This window comes from Salvelinus alpinus, chromosome 30, assembly GCF_045679555.1.
Source record: "Salvelinus alpinus chromosome 30, SLU_Salpinus.1, whole genome shotgun sequence".
Taxonomy (NCBI): Eukaryota; Metazoa; Chordata; class Actinopteri; order Salmoniformes; family Salmonidae; genus Salvelinus; species Salvelinus alpinus.
In genome coordinates, this window is record NC_092115.1 from 38860779 (window position 1) to 38882568 (window position 21790).

Sequence of the window (21790 nt, forward strand, 5' to 3'; positions counted from 1 at the left end):
TAGAAATACAAACCTAGAACCCCACATAGAAATAATAAACTAGACTACGCCTCAGTCACGCCATGACCTACTATACCATAGAGAAACAAAAGGCTCTCTATGGTCAGGGAGTGACAGAAGTGCCCATCCAAGAAGGCTCAAGGTCATTGGCCACAGATAAAATGACGTCAAATCACGTTATATTTACCGTAGCTTTGATTGGACTGTTCATGTCAACATCATACTTTAAAAATCTTAGATAGCAAGTTAGCACTCATCATCATGAATCAAGTAGACAATCTACTGGCACATCCTTTTCCATCCTTATCATATGAAGAGAATTATTAAGAGAAATTATAAATAAAATGTACCGGTGTTCATTGGCCACTGGACATAAACATTACACAACAGGTTGTAAATCTACAATTCAACAATGAGTGGTTTGGAAGGAATCAGTGGCAAACTGCAAGCATTGCAAAGCAATCACTAGCTTGCTATTTAGTGGACTGGGTCTGTGGTTCAAGTCTGGGTTTAAGGGTCTCTTTTCCACGCTTAAAAGGATAAACATTCAACATGGGCCATGCTGTCAATCTAGCATAAATTCTGCCACGTCGAAACAACTGGAAACTCGGAACTAGGAAATCTCAGACTTCAGTGACTTCAAGACAACTGGGAACTCTGAAAAAAACGAGCTGCGGCTGGGAAAAAATCTTTTGAACGGTCCAAGTCGGGAACTCGGGCCTCTTTCTAGAGCTACGATCTGAAGATCACTGACGTCATGATTTGACCTTGTTTTTTTGCGAGTTCCCAGTTGTATTGAAAGCACCATGAATCCAGAGAATGCCAGACTTTAATGACAAAGTTTGATGACAAAATTTGCCACGAAGGACTGCCGTGCCACCTTCCTGTTCAAGTGAGTCAAAAAATGTATTGTATGCTGCTGCATAAATTATGTAATATGCCAGGGAGATATGTATACTGTAGCTAAGGAAGTAATACTACATGTAAGTGTACTGTATGTTGTGTAGTAAGCTGTTAGTAGCCCATGTGCCTCAACCTAATAATATGCTCCCTTTTCCCCACATAACTTAGCCTACTGTTCTGACTTGGTGGTGCACATTTAGCCTATAGCCTGTTTTAGAGAAATGTCATCATCGAATATTGTAAGAGCTTTCATTGTCTGCTTATATGCCCCCTTTATTTATCCTACAGTTCTAACTTGGTGTACAGGGAGAATACTGTAAGAACGGCCCATGTTCTGAATTCTGTTGCTGTGCATTTCAAAAGTGCTGAACGAGTAGTTATTATGACTACGTCTGTCGTCGCTCGCTCATTAATGTCTTAATCAAAATTACGGATTGACTCTTATACGCTCGTCGTCCCCTTATTGTCAGCTACAATATATCAGAGCCATGATTCCGTGAAACAGAGTATGTTACAGTCCCTGATGTCTCTCTGGAAGGAGATCCTTGCCCTGAGCACGTCTACTTTATTGTCCAGGGACTGAACATTAGCGATTAATATACTCGGAAGCGGTGGATGGTGTGCACACCTCTTGAGTCGGACTAGTCCACTCCGAATACCTCTTCTCCGCCGGCAGCATCTTATAGCAGCCTCTAGGATAAGTTAAATTGCCTTGGTGGGTACGAACAAAGGATCCAATTTGGGAAAGTCGTATTTCTGGTCGGAATGCTGGCGAGTTACCGCCACTCTGTAATCCCAAAGTTATTTCCGGCTGTATGTAATAACACTAAAAACATTCTGGGCTAATAATGTAAGAAATAACACCCCTCCCCCCAAAATACTGCAAAGTTGCTTAGGAGCTAGAAGCAGAGCTGCCTAGCTCAATCTTTGTCAGCATAGAGTCTAGACAAAGACAGTAGGGGTTAATACAGGGACAGACAGGATTGGTCCATACAGTCAATACTGCTGACTCGGCACTCTACTATAGACATCTGACTCAACACACTGAGATAGCCACAGCAGATCATCAATATGTAGTGTGTGCATGCATACACTGGAGTACCACAGAGTTAGGAAGATCCTCTTTCTGATCAATGACTCAATTTCCCATAACTCTGGGGGGCTTTACTAGAGCAGTGACCTCTGACCTCGTCTCTCCCTTGGGTACAGGGGATTAATGGGGAGGCCATATTGGCATGTCTGAACGGGACAGGAGGAAAACAGAAGGACAACATCAGCAATTCCCCAGGTCATTGTGTTTAACAGAATGACAGAGGACTTGTATTGGGAAAAGATGTATGCATAAATGTACCTTCATTATAAAACAAGGACAGATCATTATTGATGAAGCATCTCTCAAGGGATGCCATTTGACTTACAATATTGATTTACAATATCTACAATATTGATTTACAACATTTGATTTACAATATCTCAGTTCTCAATATAGGTTTAAATCCTATGACATAAACATGACATTATATGAAAGCAGTGTTTGACACACACACACACACACACACACTCATGCCCGCACGCAAACACACACACTCACGCACGCACACAAACACACCCACACACACAGCAACTACGTGAGCAAGCAGATCCTACTGATTAGTGGTGTATTGATGACAGTCATTACGGAGTAATTGATGCCTCCTTGCTGTGTCACCCAGCATAACACTAACACCCTGAAGACAGGACAGCATGGTTAAACAGGACAGCATGGTTGGTTGACTTCACTGTTTTACTTAACAGTCTTACGTAAGTCAACCAAAATTAGGCAGGTTCAGAGGTGACAGTTACTGTGCTTCAGGGCTGAATGACTGTCTCGTCACAGCACAACATGCTATGCTCGCTGCAAACTAGCGTAAAAATTTGACGTTTATGGACAAATGTCGGAATCTGCAGTAAGACTGTGAGAGCTTGGTGTATGAGAGCGTGTACGGGGAGTGTGTGTGTGTGCATGTAGTGTGTATACGTGAGTGTGTGTCTTGGGGGATTAGACAGGTACAGTTGAAGTCAGAAGTTTACATACACTTTGGTTGGAGTCATTAAAACTCATTTTTCAACCACTCAACCACTCTTGTTAACAAACTATAGTTTTGGCAAGTCAGTTAGGATATCTACTTTGTGCATGACACAAGTAATTTTTCCAACAATTGTTTACAGACAGATTATTTCACTTATAATTCACTGTATCACAATTCCAGTGCGTCAGAAGTTTGCATACACTAAGTTGACTGTGCCTTTAAACAGCTTGGCAAATTCCAGAAAATTGTCACGCTTTAGAAGCTTCTGATAGGCTAAATGACATCATTTGAGTCAATTGGAGGTGTACCTGTGGATGTATTTCAAGGCCTACCTTCAAACTCAGTGCCTCTTTGCTTGATATCATGGGAAAATCAAAAGAAATCAGATAGGACCTCCACATGTCTGGTTCATCCTTGGGAGCAATTTCCAAACGCCTGAAGGTACCACGTTCATCTGTACAAACAATAGTACGCAAGTATAAACACCATGGGACCACGCAGCCGTCACACCGCTCAGGAAGGGGATGCGTTCTGTCTCCTAGAGATGAACGTACTTTGGTGTGAAAAGTGCAAATCAATCCCAGAACAACAGCAAAGGACCTTGTCAAGATGCTGGAGGAAACAGGCACAAAGTATCTATATCCACAGTAAAACGAGTCCTATGTCGACATAACCTGAAAGGCCGCTCAGCAAGGAAGAAGCCACTGCTCCAAAACCGCCATAAAAAAGCCAGACTACGGTTTGCAACTGCACATGGGGACAAAGATCGTACTTTTTGGAGAAATGTCCTCTGGTCTGATGAAACAAAAATAGAACTGTTTGGCAATAATGACCATCGTTATGTTTGGAGGAAAAAGGGGGAGGCTTGCAAGCCAAAGAACACCATCCCAACCGTGAAGCACGGGGGTGGCAGCATCATGTTGTGGGCTGTGCTTTGCTGCAGGAGGGACTGGTGCACTTCACAAAATAGATGACATCATGAGGTAGGAAAATTATGTGGACATATTGAAGCAACATCTCAAGACACCAGTCAGGAAGTTAAAGCTTGGTCGCAAATAGGTCTTCCAAATGGACAATGACCCCACGCATACTTCCAAAGCTGTGGCAAAATGGCTTCAGGACAACAAAGTCAAGGTATTGGAGTGGCCATCACAAAGCCCTGACCTCAATTCTATAAAAAAATGTGTGGGCAGAACTGAAAAAGCGTTTGCGAGCAAGGAGACCTACAAATTTTAATGACTCCAACCTAAGTGTATGTAAACTTCCGACTTCAACTGTATGTTCCGGATCACTAAGAACAGAGAACGTGTAACAGGTAATCTGAGAAAGGGAGAGCAGGCGTTATTCATTCCTCTACTGACAAATGCAGGTCATTGGTGGCTACATGTACCTGTCTCCACTAAATAATATAACCCTATGAAGCTTATTAACTCATATTCACTACTATAACTACCAGTCTGACACATTACCACAGGAACAAACTATGAACTATCAGACTTGCATGTACTGATAAAGCACATTTAACTGCCTCTCTATTTCATTGATAAGAGAATTGACGGATCCTCTAATTCAGGAACAAGGCATTCCTAGAATCTAACTATATTACTATAATATTACTCTCTCTCTCTCTCTCTCTCTCTCTCTCTCTCTCTCTCTCTCTCTCTCTCTCTCTCTCTCTCTCTCTCTCTCTCTCTCTCTCTCTCTCTCTCTCATATACGATGATGGGTTTTGCAACATATGATGCAAATGCATCATACCGGCTATATTTCTGTAAGTTAATTTCTTGTAAGTTACATATATTGAAAACTTGATTGCTGACATGCAAAATATTGTGGGGCAATATCAACAATGGACTAATGAAACAAATACCAAAAGATAGTTTTAGGGTTGAATTTTCCTTTAAGATAGTGTGTGATTGATGCAGTAATTCAGGTAGTTACTGTCTCTGCCATCTCTCAGTCTCCGGGTCAAACACTCTAGTCTGGACCTGTTGAGTTGTGCGAGTGTTATTTATGCAAAAAACATACTAACAACGTCCCAGCCCTTAGGAGGCACACACACGCAAACACACACACACACACACACAAACACACACACACACACACACACACACACACATTCAGACACTACACTGAAGGCTGCACACAGTTGCTCAACAGGCTATGACTCAACAACTGGCAGTAGGAACAAAGAAATGTGCCCGCTTTGTGTGTGAGCATTCCCTCAGAGTGAGATATGTGGCAGAGGGGACCCACGGCACAGATTACTGCACAATGGTGCACAGGCATGCACACATACACACAGACACACAGCTAATTTTTGTTAACAATAGATTCCAGAGCACAGAAACCTTGAAGCGTGTGAAGGTTCCGAGCCTTTGGAACTTCCCCCATTCCCTATTCAGTCTGGCACCACGGAGAGGGCTTCCTTCCCTGTGTTATTGTCCATGGAACTCCAGTGTCGGGCTCAACTACACACACACACACACACACACACACACACACACACACACACACACACACACACACACACACACACACACACACACACACACACACACACACACACACACACACACACACACACACACACACACACACACCACACACACACACACACACACACACAGGTAAACACACATTAAACACACACTCACTGTACTTTGAGGCTATTGTTGTTCAGAAGTACTTCCTCTGTGGACAGAGAGACAGAGCCAGTCAAACGGACATCATTCATCAAAGTCTGGCTTAGATGTCTGTTTACACACTGGACTTCTAAGGCACAACCCTCATAATATATCGCTATTTTCCTGTTTTAGGCTCCTCAATTGCAAGTGGATGTCTCTAGGACAGGATTTGCCCTGAGGGTCCATTGAATGCCAAAAACAGCCTTTGAGACGCATGTTTGACAACCAGCTCTAAAATGGTTGAAGGTGTACAATGTAGAAATCGCTCCGCCATTTCCTGGTTGCTAAACTTCTAATAGTTTGCCTAATTTCAGTTTATATGACAAAACAAGCAAGTACAGTGTAGAGAATCATTGTACAATCTAAACCGCTGTGAAATATATTTTGCATAACCAAAAATATAGTATTTTCAGCTGTTTGAAACTGGTGTACAAAACCAAAAGTAAAAGACGCAAAACGAAACTTAAGATCAGAAAGCATAGTAATAGCGCACATAGAACAGATCTACTGCTTCTTAGACTTGCTTTCAATGTGAATGACAGATCTATAGCTTCTACGTGAATTTGGTCGGGACGCCTAAAAAGTTACATATTGCAGCTTTAATATGTTTCTGTTTATGGAGCAGTTGTATATAATATTATGACACATATTTTACAGCCCCTGTGGTTTGTGTGTCTGTCTGTGAGATGTGTGTGTCAGTCTGTGGTTTGTGTGTGTGTGTGTCTGTGAGATGTGTGTGTCTGTCCATGGTGTGTGTATCAGTGGAGGCTCCTCAGAGGAGGAAGGGGATGACCATTCTCCTCAATTTCATAAAATGTGTAATTATGAAATATTTAAGAAGTTATCCTTTTTAGATAAAACTATACTAAATACATTCAAATGTCACCAAATAAGCTAGCTTTCGCCTTCCTCTGGGTACATTGACTTCAATACAAAACCTAGGAGGCTCCTGGTTCTCACCCCCTTCCAAAGACTTACACAGTAATTATGACAAATTCCGGAGGATGTCCTCCAACCTATCAGAGCTCTTACAGCATGAACTGAAATGTTGTCCACCCAATCAAAGGATCAGAGAATGAATCTACTACTGAAGGCATTAGCTACAGCTAGCTACCACTGCAGTGCATAAAATGTGGTGAGTTGTTGATTCAAAGAGAGAAAGACAATAGTTGAACAGTTTTGAACAAATTAATTTCTTCCTAAATTAAGAAGCAAGAGAGAGAGAAAGAGAGAGCGAGAGAGAGAGAGAGAAAGAGAGAGATAGCTATAATTGGTAGTATTTTTATTTTAACTTAGCTAGTTGAATGCAGTTAGCTAGTTTAGCATACTCAAACACCCGGCTCAAACAGAGAGGGATGCTATGTTAGCTAACTGGCTATGGCTATCCAACATTGGAACTCTTCCAAGTCAAGGTAATCTTTTGGCAGTGGTGGAAAAAGTACCCAATTGTCCTACTTGAGTAAAAGTAAAGATACCTTAATATAAATGACTCAAGTAAAAGTGAAAGTCACTGAGTAAAATAATACTTGAGTAAAAGTCTAAACGTGTTTTCTTTTAAATATAGTTAAGTATCAAAAGTAAATGTAATTGCTAAAATGTACTTAAGTATCACAAGTATGATTTATCACTCCAGTGTTAATCTGCTAAATTGTAATTATTCGATTTATTGCCTACCTCATGCCTTTTGCACACATTGTATATAGATTCTCTTTTTTTTCTACCATGTTATTGACTTGTTTATTGTTTACTCCATGTGTAACTCTGTGTTGTCTGTTCACACTGCTATGCTTTATCTTGGCCAGGTCGCAGTTGCAAATGAGAACTTGTTCTCAACTAGCCTACCTGGTTAAATAAAGGTGAAATAAAAAAAATAAAAAAAATAAAAAAGTAAAAGTACAGGTCCCATTTTCTATTTATTTTATTTTTTTTACAGATAGCCAGGGGCTCAATCTAACACTGAGACATAATTTACAAACAAAGCATGTGTTTAGTGATTCCGCCAGATCAGAGGCAGTAGGGATGACCAGGGATGTTCTCTTTATAAGTGGGTGAATTAGACCATTTTCCTGTCTTGCTAATAAGCATTCAAAATGTAACGAGTACTATTGGGTGTCAGGGAAAATGTATGGAGTAAAAAGTACCAAATTTTCTTGTGGTGAAGTAAAAGTTGTTAAAAATGTAAATAGTAAAGTAAAGTACAGATACCCAAAAAAACGACTTAAGTAGTACTTGAAAGTATTTTTACTTAAGTACTTTACACCACTGGCTTTTGGTTTTATTAAATTATTGCCACCGGGATCTGCCACTGTAACTGCTAAACTGCTTTCTGACGGTACTCTACTGCATGATTGTAGCGGGTTGACTAATGTGTTATTTCTAGTAGCTATGTTGACTATGAGATAACAATGTAGGCTGTGTGTAGCCGTTTGCAGTATGAATGTTTGGCTTGGAAAGTATTTTTGCCTGCTCACAGACAGCTGATGTGTTGTGCACTGAAGTCCGCAAGCGAAGGGAAAAGGTGAGAGGAGCAGAGCGAGTAGATAGTTGAGAGAGGGAATTATACTGTGTATACTAGCAAAGTGAGCAAAGTGATCAGGCTTTTTTATGTGGCTGCAATGAAAGTGAACTTTGTTTGTGTGTGATCGGGGTGTATTCATTCCGCCGATTCTGCTGAAAAACGTATTTCTTAAACGAAAGCAAACTGTTGGACTAATGATTACACCCTAGATCAGCTAGATGAAGGCAAGAGTGTGCAATGCGGTATCGAATGTGTCAATGTCTGTCACCTTGATTACTCAAAATTCTTTCGACCTGTGCACCTACGTTGTAAACTTTCATTCATTGACTAGGTTGTAAGAACCTCATGATGGGTATAGGGGAAATGTGTGCATAAACCTATCGATGTTACATTGAGCTGGGGGAATGGAATATGAATGACAGTCATCCAATATGCTGTAATAAAAATGAGGCCATGCTCATGAAATATAAATAATACATTTTAAACGGCACCGACCGCCAGTGATGTCTGTCTGTGGTGTGTGTGTCTGTCAGTGGTGTGTGTGTGTGTGTCTGTCTGTGGTGCGCGTGCATGTGATGTGTTTTGCTGGGTAATAGTATGCTTGTCCCAAATGTATTCCTCTCTTGCACACTTATCTGATCTTGCCCTAACTCATGCTTCTCTACAGCTCCCACTGGAGGCTCAGCCCACACACACACATGGAGAAAGAGGGGGCCCAGTTAAAAGACTGTTCTCTTTTTAAGAAGCTGTCAAACCGGTTCTCCCCAGTCCACTCTGCAGAGAGACGAGGCATTGTCCAAGGATTGTGTTGTGCCTGAGAGGAACAGACAAAATAGTTAGGCAAAGAGAGTCTGAAAAGATCAAAGACATTAAGTGTGGCCTCAAACTATACACACACACACACACAGAGAGACACACACACACTGACACACACCTCCAGCAATACAGCTGAGACTTGTGGTTTTTTTTAACCTTAGGACGCAGGTCATATCTGACAGACAGAGCTACAACTTTACTGCATTCTATTCTATTCTTTTTCATTTAGAGAGTTGGGACAAAACTTTGACGGGAAGACACACGTAAAAGTGGAAGATGAAAGTTAATATGCCTAGTTCCAGTGATTTAAAGTATCTGTCCAGTTTTGCAGATTTTATATGACCTAAAATGACTTACAATATGAATTAAATAGATGTCCTTCCAAAACAAATTTGAATTAAGGATGTTAAAAAGAAGCCTTTCTCTTGGCCATGCTTGGCCTGTTAGGAAACAACAGAGTGGTTTGGGCATATACTGCTAAAAAAAATATATATATTTGACAGCTCAGCCAATGAGATGCACATACAGTTAGATATTAAAATGAGTTCCCAAGTGGGGGCACTGGGGCAGACTGCCTGAGCCTGGCTGCACCAAGTCAAATAGTATGGATGGATTCAGGACGCACGATGGAACTACTAGAGCACTTTACTATAACCGCAATACACTGCATTCAGAAAGTATTTATACCCCTTGACTTCACCCATCTACAGTACAAACAATAACCCATATTGACCAAGTGAAAACATGTTTTTAGACATTTTTGCAAATTTATTGAAAATGAAATACAGAAATATTTCATTGACATAAGTATTAACACCCCTGAGTCAATACATGTTAGAATTACCTTTGGCAACGATTACAGCTGCGGTTTCCTTCCTCGCCGGCAACTGAGTTAGGAAGGACGCCTGTATCTTTGTAGTGACTGGGATTATTGATACACCATCCAAAGTGTAATTTATAACTTCACCATGCTCAAAGGGATTCAATGTCTGCTTGTTCTATTTTTACCCATCTACCAATAGGTGCTCTTCTTTGCGAGGCATTGGAAAACCTCCCTGGTCTTTGTGGATAAATCTGTGTTTGAAATTCACTGCTCGACTGAGGGACCTTACAATTATCTGTATGTGCAGGGTACAGAGATGAGGTCATTCAAAAATCATGTTAAAAACTATTATTGCACACAGAGTGAGTCCATGCAATTTATTCAGCACATTCTTGCTCCTGAACGTATTTAGGCTTGTCATACATTTTTTTTATTCGTAAACATTTCTAAAAACATAATTCCACTTTGATATTATGGGGTATTGTGTGTAGGCCAGTGACACAAAATCTCAAATTAGTCAATTTAAAATTTAGTCTGTAACACATCAAAATGTGGAAAAAGACTAGGGGTGTGAATACTTTCTGAAGGCACTGTAAATGCAGACAGATTACTTCACTAGCATGAGTTGTTTCTGAACTTTGCTTTGTCACTATATTCCCAATTTCTGTGTTGTTAGCTACTTAACTAGCTAGCTAGCCGTGAAGCTACCTAGCTAGCTACTGCTGCTACCTACTGTTTATCAGTCAACAACTTAACAAGGTTGCTCTTGACATAACCCTTTTAGCTAGGCTAGAAACCACAGGATTTCAAATATAAGGGAATGGCGAGATGGTTGTTGTGTGGAGGATCTGACTTGTTTTCTTGTTGGTTAGCCAGATAGCAGCAATAGCTAATGTTAGCATGCTAACGTTAGCTAACTGCTTCCAAACAGCCAGCAGGCCACTCTTACAAATCACATACTTTGAAATAGAAGTAACTGGCAAGATAGTTGTTGCATAGGCTTTGTCTTTATTGCTAACACCAGCTGTGGATTGATTGGCTTGCTAGCTAGCTTGATTGTGTGTAGTGAGTGTGCACTCCTGAGCCCGAGTCTCCTCTAGTCTCGAGAAGGATCCTTCTTCCCACCGGAGAATTTGGAAAAAGTAAAAAGCTGCTGGACCAATCACATATTGGTGATTGTTTTGATCACATACGTTTTGATCACATACGGGCCTGTTTTGATCACATACGGGCCTGTTTTGATCACATACGGGCCTGTTTTGGCAAAAGAGGATGATGTCATTATCCAAGCAAATTTCATGTGTTTTCTTAAACGGTTTGTTTCAAAAACAAGTCTGCGATGGAGTTTTACTGAGTTCTTTCTCTAATTAATGCTCTGGCCACAACTACAAGTAAAGGACGAGTCAACAACATTATTTAGTTATGTGCAAACAGAATATGAGCTTTTAACTGGACAGTTACTTTAAGACAGGATCTTTCCTTCATTCTGGTCAGGTGATTCTACTTTACACGCAGCCCTACACACACATTCGCACAAAAACACACACAGACGCACACACACACACTGCCTGCATTCCTGAGGGTTAATTGTACATTAGCATCATGTGACAGTGAGAAATGTGCCTCAACGAGCACCAATTAGGGCCCAGGAAACATTTGTGTGTGTGTGTGTGCGTGCATGTGCATGTGCGTGTGTGTGCCTATGCGCATATGTGTTTGTGTGGCTGAGCATATGCATGTGTATATGATATTTGTTTCCTCATCCACATACTTCCTTACTTGCTGTGTCCCCAACCCTTATTAGATCTATCACTATGACTTGTTTTGCCAGGCGTAAATCTTCTCTGTCTCTAACCACACCCTGTAATAACCCCAGCCTCCTATCTTAACACTAGAACCACTAAAGCAGTCATTTGGACTGCTCCTGAATTTAATTGTTTTATTACTCTGCTATTTTTTAAGTCGTGCCCCCTCTGTCCTTGACTTTTCCTATATAAGTCTACATAACACACTGTCGTTGCTAGAATTGTAATATCAAAAACAGAACTGGCGTTATCAACAGTTTAAGAAGGGCATGTACTTTTTTGAATGGTTTTGCTCATCCTTCTCCTGACAGTAGAGCCTGCTCCGCTCCTTCTCCTGACAGTAGAGCCTGCTCCGCTCCTTCTCCTGACAGTAGAGCCTGCTCCGCTCCTTCTCCTGACAGTAGAGCCTGCTCCGCTCCTTCTCCTGACAGTAGAGCCTGCTCCGCTCCTTCTCCTGACACACTCCTTCTCCTGACAGTAGAGCCTGCTCCGCTCCTTCTCCTGACACGCTCCTTCTCCTGACAGTAGAGCCTGCTCCGCTCCTTCTCCTGACAGTAGAGCCTGCTCCGCTCCTTCTCCTGACAGTAGAGCCTGCTCCGCTCCTTCTCCTGACAGTAGAGCCTGCTCCGCTCCTTCTCCTGACAGTAGAGCCTGCTCCGCTCTTTCTCCTGACATTAAAGTGCTGTGCCCAGTTGATAATCCCCCCGACAATTGTCTCAAAACTGAACCTAAACTAGAGGCCTACTGAAATAAAATTCACACATATAACAACAGATGAGATAAATTAACTTGATGAGTGACTTGATGAGTGAGCGGAGGCGAATGATGCATAATTATGTAATCACCAATTGTGAATGAAGAACAGGAGTCCAAGTTTTATCAGCCTACACTTGTCTACTTGGAGCACACAGTGAGAGCGTGCGTAATTTACAAAATCTGAATGAAAATGACACAGGTGGTGGGGAAGAAATTAATCATGACCTCTCTTGATGATTATTCTTCTGATTCTGAGCCACAGCTTACACCTTCGAGGCCTATTGCACAAAAAGCTGACCACGCTACCACCATTTACATTTTTTTTATTGAACCTTTATTTAACTAGGCAAGTCAGTTAAGAACAAATTCTTATTTACAATGACTTCCTACACTGGCCAAACGCAGACAACGCTGGGCCAATTGTGCGCCACCCTGTGGGACTCCCAAACACGGCCGGTTGTGATACAGCCTGGATTCGAACCAGGGTGTCTGTAGTGACGCCTCCAGCACTGAGATGCAGTGCCTTAGACCTCGGCACCAAATGAAACAGTGAGACAGGAGCGAGTACGGGACAGCACCATTTGGATAGAACAAGCCTGTGACAATGGTACAGGCCGATTACAAGCACAAAATGTATGGGATAGCTTAGCCTACCTTTCTTTCAGCCTTGAGTCTTCTTGGGTATGACGCTACAAGCTTGGCATACCTGTATTTGGGGAGTTTCTTCCATTCTTCTCTGCAGATGCTCTCAAGTTCTGCCAGGTTGGATGGGGAGCGTCGCTGCACAGCTATTTTCAGGTCTCTCCAGAGACGTTCGATCGGATTCAAATCTGGGCCACTAAAGGACATTCAGAGACTTGTCCCGAAGCCACTCCTGCATTGTCTTGGCTGTGTGCTTAGGGTCGTTGTCCTGTTGGAAGGTGAACCTTCGCCCCAGTCTGAGGTCCTGAGCGCTATGGAGCACGTTTTCATCAAGGATCTCTCTGTACTTTGCTGCTTTCATCTTTCCTTCAAACCTGACTAGTCTCCCAGTTCATGCCGCTGAAAAACATCCCCACAGCATGATGCTGCCACCACCATGCTTCATCGTAGAGATGTTGCCAGGTTTCCTCCAGACATAACATTTGGCATTCAGGCCAAAGAGTTCAATCTTGGTTTCATCAGACCAGAGAATCTTGTTTCTCATGGTTTGAGAGTCCTTTAGGTGCCTTTTGGCATATTCCAAGCAGGCTGTCATGTGCCTTTTACCGAGGAGTGGCTTCCGTCTGGCCACTCTACCATAAAGGCCTGATTGGTGGAGCGCTGCAGAGATGGTTGTCCTTCTGGAAGGTTCTCCCATCTCCACAGAGGAACTATGGAGCTCTGTCAGAGTTACCATTGGGTTCTTGGTCACCTCAGTGACCAAGGCCCTTCTCCCCCGAATGCTCAGTTTGGCCGGGCGGCCAGCTCTAGAAAGTTCCAAACTTCTTCCATTTAAGAATGACGTAGGCCACTGTTCTTGGAGACCTTCAACGCTGCAGACATTTTTTGGTACCCTTCTACAGACCTGTGCCTCGACACAATCCTTCCTCGGAGCTCTACAGATAATTCCTTCGACCTCACACAACCAACTTATTATTTTTTGCGATATATGAAATATAATAATTACACTGTTAGAATGTTGCAGTCAGAATGACTGTTCATTAGCTTGAAGGGGGTCAAATAAAAGTGTTTTAATCACATGCTTCGTAAACAAGTAAACAAGGTGCTGACTAACAGTGAAATACTTACTTACGGGCCCTTCCCAACAATGTAGAGAGAAAGAAAATAGAGAAATAATGAAAAGTAAAACACGTAATAATAAAAGTAATAATAAATACACAATGAGTAATGATAAGTTATAGTATTAAAGCCCACATGCAGTCTTTTTTATTTTATTATTTATTGATTTTAAAATAATTGTGAAAATGCTATGCTATGTCTGATAAATCACTGTGTGTGTTTATTTCATTAAAATTACTCCAAATTTATTTCCCTGAGCCTCCTTTTGCTATTGAAATGTGGGTGTGTTGATACACATTTTATATATTTAAATTCACAACCCTTATTGACGGATAGGGTCGTTTAGACTCTAGAGCCTACCCTGCCTACCCCTTAAAAGTAAGAGGATACATATGCTAATAAAAGATGACTGGTCATTGGTTAGAATAATCCGATCAGATTGTTATGTCATGATCTTGGCCAAAAACTCCATCCCACTTGAACAGGCTGAAATGACAGGATTTATTTTCAAACAGCTCTTATACAAAAATAGCATTATCATCATTTTCACAATTCCCAAGTGTTATTCTGACCTCATAATTGTAGAAATGGAAAAACAGGAAAATACGTTTTTGACTGCAGTGCTGCAGTTATTTACAGTAACTTACTTTCACTGAGTTTACTAATGACAATGCTCTCACTTCAAATGATCCCATGACAAAGCCTGTGGTCTGGACACACCCCTTAGAGACAGGCTCTTTGCAGGCTAAATGTTATGGGTAGCAACAGTCAACCTGATTCCGCTGGTCTCCTCTTCATACACACACACACACACACAAACACATGTTCACACAAACACACACACACTGGTCACCTCCTCATGTTCTTACAGGACGCTCCCCTTGGCTGTGACTGTGCATGTGTGCCTTCCTGGAGCGAGTGTGTGGGTGTGAGTGTGTTCCGACAGAGGGATGAGTGAATGTGTGTCAGTTGACTGTCAGACCCTCACACCTGCCTAAACTTGCCCACAGGTTCTGCACTCTTAACATAGTCCGGTCAGGGAGGTGTGTCCTCACTACGGTATGTTCTGACTCGGATGGAGAGCTTATCCCATCTACCGCAACACCCTACATCCTGTCTACATCTCTCTCTCTCTCTCTCTCTCTCTCTCTCTCTCTCTCTCTCTCTCTCTCTCTCTCTCTCTCTCTCTCTCTCAGGTTTTTAATCTGTACCTTCCCGCACAAGTCCCATGGAATGTCCTGTCACTACCACGACCAAGGATTCCACGGGTCACCATGGAGACCAAGGATTCCTGAGGTCTAGGGCAGGGCAGTCCCGGGTAGGTGTGATTTCACAGGTTGACTAACACATACTCAGACACACATAAATCCTATGCACACTTGGACTGTGAGTGTCTGATATATTTATTGTCTGCAACATTTGCTGATGAGTAGAGAACGATCTCTATCTCGAACGGACGGGGGGGATGGACAGACGGGAGGACGGACAGACCCCCCTCTAGTAAGACAAGATAATCCCAAGCAGACGGTCACACATGATGTTCATATCACCTGCATTCCTCACAGCCTACCATGTGGGAGTGTGCGTTTGTGCATGTGAGCATATGTGTGTTTTACACTTAATCCGTAGAGTTAAGTAAACCTGGTCCCACAGAAAGATAATGTATAGAACTAACATAGTCCTAAATGCACATTAACATAGCCTTTCCACATATTATGGGACTGTTGTGGCAGGATTTTGGTGAGCCGTTATAACTTCTCAAGGGTTATGCTATTGTTCTTCGATGGACTGTGATGTTACGCCTTTCATAGACTCATGTTATGTCTGCACCCTAACACAAGGCCATTGTGTTCTGGAACTGTTGCTTGTATCAAATAACTGTTGTGTAAACAATATGATTGTGTTATCACCTCCCACTATATAAGGGACATGTAACCATTTATGCTTTGAGTTCTTCCCTATGAAATCAGAGATAGATCTCCCTCGCATAAATAGTCTCTGCCTTAATGTCTGGAGCGAGTTTGCCACAGTAGAACATTGCAGTGAATTGGAATGTCTGTTCTATTTGGCCCTAATTCTATAGCTGGTGCCCCTCCATATAGGGAGAACTGTGTGCCTCCTCCTGCCCAGAGCAGCTGTCTCTGCCCACTGAGACGGGGAACATCCTCTGTTAATCCTCCCCCTGTCATTTGGAGCTTAGACACACGTGGCCAGGGTCTGTCATATGGATCATATGGAGCTTAGGCATGCAGTATGCAGAATGCCCAGAGCTTATGCACAACTGTACATTCATCCCAGGGTGTGAGAACAACATATGCTTACCCATACCACCGAGTGGGCCAGTGGAGTCGGTGATGAGCTCACAACAACATGGTTGTACCCCAAGGTTGTGACCCAACTAAGGACAAAATCATAACCTAGTACTAGTCTGTGACCCTAGACGAACTGGTCTTGACCCACCTTGAGTAAACACTTCTCCACACTTGAGCAATGACTGACACGCCCCAAAGTTCTTGTGAATCTCTGGATCCTCGACTTCCTGGTGGGCCGCCCCCAGGTGGTGAGGGTAGGCAACAACACATCCACCACGTTGACCCTCCTCCTGTACTCCCTGGTCACCCACGACTGCTTGGCCGCGCACGACTCCAACACCATCATTAAGTTTGCCGATGACACAGCGGTGGTAGGTGGCCTGATCACCGACGATGATAAGACAGCCTATAGGGAGGAGGTCAGAGACCTGGCAGTGTTGCCGGGACAACAGCCCCTCCCTCAACGTCAGCAAATCAAAGGAGGTGATCGTGGAATACAGGAAAAGGAGGGGCATGTATGCCTCCATTCACATCGACAGGGCTGAAGTGGAGTGGGTCGGGAGCATCGACTTAATCAGTGTCCACATCGCTGAGGATCTGGGACCAAAAGGCTCCAGAACAGCTTCTACCCCCAAGCCATAAGACTAGAGAACAGTTCATCAAATGGCCACACAGACTATTTGTATTGACTGCCTTTTATATTTTGCACTGACTCCCTTACACTGGCTCTATGCATACTCACTACCCACACATACTACACTGACACTCCAACACACACACATATTGACACCACACACACTCACACAGACGCACTTTCACATACGCTGCTGCTACTCTGTTTATTATCTATCCTGATTGCCTAATCACCTTTTACCCCTACCTACATGTACATTTACCTCAACTACCTCGTACCCCTGCATATTGACTCTGTACTGGTACTCCTTGTATATAGTCTCGTTATTGTTACTTTGTGTTACTATTTACTTTTTTATTTAGCTTCTTTTTTTAAAAACTTTCTAACTCTGCATTGTTGAGAAAGGGCTCGTAAGTAAGCATTTCACAGTAAAGTCTACACCTGTTGTATTCGGCGTGTGTGACAAATAAAATGTGATTTGAATCTCAAAATGTGTGTTTGTCATTCACCGAAACATCAAGAAAAAGGGGCCAGAGAGAAAACAGCGCAGAGAGGAGAGAATCTGTTCCAACATGCAGAGAGAGAAAAACAGAGCGAGAGAAAGAATTCCACTAATCGCAATCCAAAACCTCACCAAGCCCCTCCCTTACCCTGCAGTTACTCCTCCCTCCCTCTCCCTCCCAAAACCCACCCATTCCTCCAAACACACCCTAACCCTTCCCCATTTCTCCCAAAAATCAACGTTCCTCCCTCAAGCCATCCCAGCCAAACCTACTCCTCCCTGTCCATCTCACCCTTTCTCTCTCACCTCTCTCCCCCTCACAGGTCGACACAAACACACAATTCTCCTCAAACACCATGGCTGAGCTTTGGCTCCTGTCCTCAGCAGAGACGCATCATGTTGACGGGTTTATTCCCCTGGCGGCCAGTGATTCTCAGTGCAACCCCATAGCTCTGCGTGTCACGGTCCAAACCTCCATCCACAAGTCTGCCAGATGCAGCACAGTAACCTTTTTATTTACCTAACTTATTCACAGGAACTGACTGTACGGGGATACGACTATTACTCTCTTAGAAACACAGCGAAGTAGAAAACACCACCCTGTTATCTTATCCAAACGAGATAACATACCGCACATTACTGAGGAAACCAGTTGACCAGAATAAAATGTTGAAAATGAAAATGTTGTGGCGGGTTCTCCCCAAAACCACATACTATGTTAAAGTTTGCCAAATTGTTTTGTTAAGGAACTTTGTTTTTATTGTTGTGCGTATGGGGTGTGATCTGATGGTAACATTTAAAATGGCGTGTCGGTATATACTGTCTATACAGGTGTTATTGTATGGTATAATATGCCTGTGTGATGTATCTGTACGCTGTATGTTTCATTTGCTGTGCTTGTCAAATGTTGTTATTGAACGTCACATGACAGATTTATTGAACATTGTGAAAACCAAGAAACAAAATGTTCAAGAAAATAAGAAGAAGAAGTTTGTTTTACACTGTTTCAACAAACGTTACAAAATCGGACAAGGAAAAAAGCATTAGTTGAGACAGGCCATGCTGAAACATACGCAATATCTGATATGTTTTAATATTATGTACACACTCATTCACTACACTTGTTCATCCTATCTGTTCAGCAGAAGGGAACTCTGCTTCTCCTTAGCGAGGCACTGCTGAGGTAATGTCATAATCTGATCTATAAATCCCTTGATTTACAGGTAACTGAGCATGGACCAGATTCCTACGTTATAGAGATGAGTGAACCTGCACAGCGAGAACAAACAAGCAGAATAACTCCTTTATTTGATCCGGTCATTCCCACAGGAAGAACACAGCTATGTAGCTGGCACACTGACAGGAGCATAAGAACACACACACGCACTCATGACTGGCACTAGGTACACACACACACACACACACACACACACACACACACACACACACACACACACACACACACACACACACACACACACACACACACACACACACACACACACACACACACACACACACACACACACACACACACAAAGTTAATTGGTCAAATATTTATCTACAGTAAGCCTGGGTACAATTCCCTCAAAGTGGAGATAATGTACACAACATACTCCACTCTCGGGATACTGTAATCATACTGTAAGGATTGTCCATAGCAGGTCAAAGCAAAACTCTCACATCACACTCAGCTCACATCCTCATTTGATAAAATATTGAATAACAAATGAATGATCCACAACATAATCCTCTGTTAGGTCTGACTGTACTACACCAGAGTAAAGGTTTTATGCATCAGTGCTGACACATATCCTGTTTTCCACACCTTAAACCGCCAAATTACTGTGTCATAGTCATCCCTATCTTGCAGTGATATATATATATATACACACACACACTGAGTGTACAAAATATTAAGAACACCTGCTCTTTCCATGACCCAGACTGACCAGGTGAATCCAGGTGAAATCTATGATCCATTATTGATGTAATTTCTTAAATACACTTCAATCAGTGTAGATGAAGGCGAGGAGACAGGTTAAAGAAGGATTTTTAAACCTTGAGACAATTGAGACATGGATTGTGTATGTGTGCCATTCAGAGGGTGAATGGGCAAGATAAAATATTTAAGTGCCTTTGAACAGGGTATGATAGTAGGTGCCAGGCGCACTGGTTTGCGTCAAGAACTGCAACGCTGCTGGGGTTTTCACACTCAACAGTTTCCGTGTGTATCAAGAATGGTCCACCACCCAAAGGACATCCAGACAACTTGACACAGCGGTGGGAAGCTTAGGAGTCAACATGGGCCAGCATCCCTGTGGAACGCTTTCGAACACCTTGTAGAGTCCATGGCCCGACTAATTGAGGCTGTTCTGAGGGCAAAGGTGTGTGTGTGGGTGGGAGGGGGGACTCAATATTAGGAAGGTCTACTTAATGTTTTGTACACTCAGTGTATATGTATGTGTGTGTGTGTGTGTGTGTGTGTGTGTGTAAGGTAAGGTAAGATGTCCCTGATCTGTTATTCAGCAATACAGTAAGCTCTGGTTGGATAGTCTCTGAACACACTTCTAATGCTTTATCAAAGCCACCTGGGACCAGAAGAGAGAACAGAAGGATGCACCCACAGCCTCTCAACTATTCCAGGAATTTGCCCTGCAATAGATTCTTGGTGTTTCTGGGTAACTGTAAAGATTGATTTGAAACATACGTTTGGCTTACACAACTTTGCTTTGATAATATAGTAGCAGTAAACTTTTCCTAAACAACACACTGTAGGGAGGGAACAGCCAGAACTGGGTTTGAACCAGCGGCCCTGTGGAAATATGGTGAGTGCACGACCACATGCCAAGATCCTGACATGTTGGTAGAAGCTGTGGCACACACACAGTTGTCAATGTCACTCCTTCACACTCAGTGTGGAGCATAAATAGCAGTGCAGTGCCATCTACTGGCCAGTTACGTGCCTTAACAGGTACAGTAGTCCTAAACGCATCCCCATGACTCAACACTGATGTGAAGGCAACGACCTGGAACTAGACAATTGATGATCAATTCCTGGTGGGCATCCACCTTGTTGCTTTCACCTAGCCTGTGTTTTCAGATCAAGGCAGATGAAGAAGAGGAAGCAACTTTAGACTATTGAGACGCAGCCTAGACTCAACACTGTCTATGCCCCACTTGCTGTTACTGTTGTTGATCATGATTTACACACAGAGTATACACAACATTAAGAACACCTGCTTTTTCCATGACATAGACTGACCAGGTGAATCCAGGTGAAAGCTACGATCCCTTATTGATGTCACTAGTTAAATCCACATCAATCAGTGTAGATGAAGGGGAGGAAACAGGTTAAAGAAGGACTTTTAAGCTTTGAGACAATTGAGACATTGATTGTGTATGTGTGCCATTCAGAGGGTGAACGGGCAAGACAAAATATGTAAGTGCCTTTGAACTGGGTATGGTAGTAGGTGCCAGGCACACCGGTTTGAGAGTGTCAAGAACTGCAACACTGGGTTTTTCCACGCTCAACAGTTTCCCGTGTGTATCGAGAATGGTCCACCAGCCAAAGGACATCCAGCTAACTTGACACAACCGTGGGAAGCATTGGAGTCAACATGGGCCAGCATCCCTGTGGAACACTTTTGACACCTTATCGAGTCCATGACCCAACGAATGGAGGCTGTTCTTGGGGGTGAAACTCAATATTAGGAAGCTCTTGCTAATGTTTTGTACACTCAGTGTATTTACAGTCGAGTAGGTGGTAAGACATAATGCGTGGTGGGCACACACAGAGTGTAAATATACCCCCTGTCAGCTCAGTCAGCTGTAATGGTTGTTTTGCTCACCTGTGTGGGTGAGCACTGGCGCCATCGGTAATTATCAAGCGTGTACAGGGTGGGGAAGTGTTTGGCGGCTTGTAGCAGTATCACACGAAGACCGCCAGATGCCGCCGTCACCTCTCGCCCACCTGAAGGTGAGTTCGAGCGGAGAGCGCTCTACAAATATCCAAAGCCTTCAACATTATTTGCGTGAAAAAGTTAACGTTATCCATTCCTATTTCCCCCCCCCCCCCCCCAAAGAAATGAATAAATATAAAACATTTGTCAATATAGACTGTATGATAAGGGTTTTGAAGACGAGGTGCACAAGGTGTCACACTGTCAAGGAGATTTTTCTTTGGCTTCTTGCCCACCCGTCTC